We start from the raw sequence: 5243 nt of genomic DNA on the forward strand, positions 1-5243 counted from the left end.
TTCTTATAGCTTGTTTTAACTGCGAACTCACTTAATTTGACATCACAACGGTTATAATTTTCACAATATTAATTCTGCACTGAGATTGCCTTTGATTCGTTACTCACGCCACCATTAGGAAAAATGAGAGCAGTATGTGGTATACAAAGGATTATATTGAGACTGCTGACAATAGAACTATAGAAACTTAAACGAACCCACTTATAATCAGGGTGTACCCCTTTTCTAAAAGCTGAGCAGAACAAGTGGATTGGAATTGACTGTAAGAACTGAATAGGTCTAAGCGCCATATGCAAAATTAGATTATAGTTATGTAAATATTGTAGAAACACAAAAATTTTAGAGGAAATAAACAGTAATTCTAAATGAATTTTAGTTCAGCTTTAATATATTTTCAAGAGGTATTTCCTTTTTCATTGTGTAAAATGTTCAAGTCACTTGTCAGGATATTGTCATTCAATAATATATAAACAGAGCAAACATAAAAAAAAATCAAATACAGTGAAACAAAAATATACTTGGTTCACCTTGTTTTCTAATCTATATTCATCCAGAAAGCTATAGATAATAAAGACACATACACTAACCACAAGAAAAAACTAACTAAAGGAAAATATGTCTAAAGACTAGTCTAGATTGAATAGTTCTTCTAATTAATGCTAATTGGAATATATAATGTGTTATTGAATAACAACAAAGTTGTTAGCAAAAAGGATCTTGTTGCTAGAGATTATTGTTGTTTTTAATATGTTAATGAGGATCCGTCCTACATCATATACAGGAAGGCACAAGATGTTTCAAACAAGAGACACAATTGGGCTTAACCGGGAAAAAGATAAGCTCTTAAGAGACTAACAGAGGAGTGACCAACAATGTCCTCCGTTCATTTTACATTTTGTCCCAAAAACTTCCTGGTATTACAAAGAAAACTGGCCATACCAGAAGCAATTTAAAGAGAACTGATATATCAATAAAATATTACATCAAAATACAAGATAATGCCAACCCATGGGCACTTTTTGATTTGTGGCACTCAGTAAATGTGTTCATACATTGTAATTCGAAGTAGCTCAGTGGTAAAAACTAGGACATGCTTCAAACAATCCACGCATTTTCTTGTACGTTCTAAATGAATAAAGAATAAATTGTGAAACAATACAACGCCTGCCACGCTACCACATCATAGCCTATTATAACCTTATGAGATACACCTAAAATAAATGTGATCATCCTTAACAAAGAGAGGTACCATTTAGAGATCACCCTGTATATGAGAAAGTAGGTTAAGATCTCTTACACCTAATGATGCTAGAGTACACGTTATGCAATCACATGCTACTAATAGATAGCTGAAGTTGTACTCGCTTACTGTCAAGAATTAGGGTTGCTGACCTCTATATCTACCATTCTGAAATGATACTATTTCACTTATTATTTATTGGACCTCCAGATGTTAGAAGAGGCATTGTGCCACATATGCGATTTTTTGTCATGCAAGAGTCTTGAGATAAAAGCATTTCTTTTCATAAGATTGCAATAAACAAATGGCTAAATATATTTATAACGCATTAGAGTAATTACAATCCTAATTCAATTTTAACTAAAACGCATCTGGTTGCACTACCCTATTGGCTTAAGTTGTCTCATGCCATTTTGCCTTATGTTTTGCGCAGTTATACCACAATACAGTTTTACTTTATATGCTGGTAGATACTGTGGTTATTGTGAATATAACCGTTGGATGTTCGCTTAACCTGAAGTAGACATGCAATGTGACAGATATAACTGTGGCTTAAGACATTAGAATATATATAGAATGCAATTTAGAGTTCCAATTTAGAGGCCCTTTAGAGGTCACCTGCCCTCTAGATGCAATAAATAAAAATAAAACTTGTTTTTATAATAAAAGAAAAAGAGAAATATATCTATAAGATAACATCATGTATCCACGTGTGTTCATTAACAGCTGATCTGCAGCAGTGGATTTCTCAGTCTGTCTTGACTCTGGACACTTGCAGTTTTTACACATGGAAATCACATGTGTGCTAAGATGCAGGATTAGAACACAGGTTTAATCCGAATAAACTACTATTTTTCTGCTCGTTTCGCCTTATAAAAAAACGCCCATTTAGCTCAACACCACCGATAGAACCAGATAAGGCAGCAAAATAACTGAACTAACATTATCATTAGTGTAAATGATCCCGATGTTTGTGGAGGACCGTAAAAGTGATATTCAGCTGAGCATCATGGCCCTCCTGTCCTCCACAGCTTTCTGCCAGTGTTTAGACAGCATGAACGGTGTGCATTCTAAAGTAGAGGCTTTTAAAGCAAGTAGAACGTGAGTTCTATTTGACGGACTGACTGACGATGAGAACACAGCTGAACATAATCTGACACATAGGAAGTAGAACATGTGGAAAATAAACAGTGAACATGAATGAACTGAAAACACTGGGTCACAACCCAGGAACCCTGACATTACTCTTCGTCATGCTGTTTGAGCATTGCTCTTTCAGCCATTTTTGCAAAACAATTATCTACCACCACACTTCCGCATCAGGTTTGTCAAGTTAGTGACTGATTTGTTTATTCTTTTAGCTTTTGCTGCATTTTTCTATTTGTTTTCTTTCTTTGTAATCTTTTTTCGATTTCTGTTGTGTTTTGTGGTGTTTTTAATTTGATGGTGTTTTCTTAAGTTGCACTCCTTTTGGCCTCTCAGAACCACTGTAACTTTTGCTATTTTTTGTTAAGTGCCATGGTTGGTTTACTTTGCCTTAGGATTGTGTGTCCAGAGTCAAGAGAGACTGAGAAATCCATCAAGACGAGAGGTGCCCAGACACAAGGTTTTTCTACTCTTGATGATACACCAGGACAAATTCAACAGTGTGAGGAAGAGGAGGAGGAAGAAGTGCAGCTCAGAGATATATAGAAGAGCGGAGGTGAAGACACAGACTGCTCTTTCTTGATGAAGGCTGTTAGAAAAGTTTAAAATAATTAGCAATGGTTAAATAAATAAATTAGCACTGGGCAGTGAAAAGGTATACATTTAAAAAGTTAAAGTGTGTAAGCACTCGCACCAAAATATCCCTGAAAATAAACGTCAAGCATATTAACTTCAGTTTTATGTTTCTTCAGTTAAACATGAAATATTTTTGCTTTATCTATGTGTTTGTTTCATATTGCTGTTTATATGCTTTATATATTTTGTGATAAGTTCATCTGCTGCATTACATCGTATTTTATAAGCATGTTATACATCTGTATCATGCTCTGTTAGACCCATTCAGCCATTTAAGGATCAGATATCTTTTCCATCTGACCTAAGAAAATTATATGTCATGATTTTCTCACCCCAAAGGGATACAGGCTATTCTTCATTTTATCAGCAGCTTACTCGTTTATAAACAAGAAGGCCCAGACGGTTGCCAGAATACTTTATAGTATGTAACTTTATTTGTTTTGTTTATAAAATGTATAGTTTTATTTTTTGAAGAACCTTTTGATGTAATGTGATGTGCATTATGTGTTGAGTCATGACTGAATGGCTGAACTGCAGCACAGAAATAAATGAGATCTAATCTGGACAAGATGATAACTTTGATTTCTTCTCTATTACAGCACAGTTTTTAAATAAATAAATAAATAACTGCCTTCAGAAAATGTCATCAGAAAAATGCAAAAAGATATTAAATTTTTTATTCAGTTAAGCCTTTTCACCAAAAGAGCAAATGGCTCTTGCTAGAGATTTAATCAAACAAGCTGAAAAAAAAGAAAGCTCAAACTTTACCTTCATGTATTTGAAAAACCTCACATCTAAAGTTGCATTCATCTTATTTAACTCTACTCAAATAAAAAAAATATTGTTAGGTTAATATAGAGTACATCTATAATATGTGTGTGTGTGTGTGTATGTTTGTTTTAGCACCTGAGTTGTTTTTTAAGTAGTTGTTGTATTTAAATGTTTAAGGTTTCCTGGTTTGACTCTAAATTTGATTTCTTATGAATGGTTTCTTTCTGTTTCTGTATCTCTGACAGTTGCAAAATTATGTTTTCCTTCTGTTTCTCTGCTATTGTTTTTATGTTTCTCATTTTATTACATGCTTGCTGCGTGCTAATCAGATGTCTTTCGATGTTTGTTTCCATCTCTCCATATGCTGCTCTTTGCTGTGGTAATCTGTTTTTGCTTTTAGTTATAATGCTTTTCAGATCTATGTATCCCTTTGCTCGGGCCTTTTCTGTGTTCTTATCCACTGCCAGAAACTGCTTGCCCAGGTTCTCCACCTCAGATGCAAATGTATTGCTTTGATCTCCGAGTTCTTTTTTCACTTCTTTCAGGTCAATCTGTTGTTTCATCAGTATATTAATCAGCTCCCCCAAGTCTTTCAGTTCTTCATCTTTCTTCTGTAATTCTTCAGACTTCTTGCTTTCTGCCACGAGCAGCTCTTCTTCTTTCTGTCTCTTTCTTTCTGTGTAAATGCATAAATAGTTATTAAATTGAAATTGGCAGAAAAAATGTGTCACATAATTTAATTAAAACATTTATAATATGGTTTGAAGGAAGATTATGGACATTAAATAAAGAATATTAGAAATTACCCTTCAACAAAACAGATTTTTTTGACATTTCATTGCTATAGATTCTGGGCCATGCGTCTAGGATCAGGGGCTTTTTAAATGAATGCCATCTATCATGATACAGTAGGTACACTGTAAAGGTCACTAATGCTTATTCACATTAAATTGTTAAGAGTTACCAGAGTTAGATACCTTTAGATCTGTTTTGTTTCCATTTCCACACAGAAATAGCTGCTGCAGTTAATATGAAACAAATTGCTAAGATAATGCTGACACGGTCAGCAGGAAAATGTGGAACTGCAACACAATCACCTGAAATGAAAAAGACACGGGAATTACATTTATACAAAAATCTGCTTCTCCCAAAATTCTGGGACTCTATAAATAATGTCTAAAAAATCAAATAAGAGAAAAAAACATTTCTTGTCTTTCATATCTGAGTTAATAAAAATGATGCCAGAAGCAATTGTATAAGTGTATGGAATCAGAGGAGGTTGTTTCCTGTAGATTTGAAATTAAAATATATTTTTTTCATATTCTTAACGAAGATACGAATTGGGGCAACTGAGACTTAGGAGGGTTGTCTACCAATCACAATGTTGGTTGCTCAATCCCTGGCTACTCCAGTCTACATGTCAAAGTGTCCTTTTTGCCTCCACCCATTA

General features: G+C 34.1%; 1 protein-coding gene across 1 annotated transcript in view; it reads left to right on the forward strand.

The window, feature by feature from the left end:
- LOC121812687 (high affinity immunoglobulin gamma Fc receptor I-like) overlaps positions 1 to 3356 on the forward strand; it is a gene marked incomplete at its 5' end in the record, with an annotated part of 9405 nt that extends 6049 nt beyond the window's left edge. The window contains 1 exon segment of the mRNA XM_042215489.1: positions 2782 to 3356.
- Between the last annotated feature and the right edge of the window lie 1887 nt (positions 3357 to 5243).

Source organism: Haplochromis burtoni, unplaced genomic scaffold (assembly GCF_018398535.1).
Source record: "Haplochromis burtoni strain Fernald_Lab_line unplaced genomic scaffold, NCSU_Asbu1 Contig_735, whole genome shotgun sequence".
Taxonomy (NCBI): Eukaryota; Metazoa; Chordata; class Actinopteri; order Cichliformes; family Cichlidae; genus Haplochromis; species Haplochromis burtoni.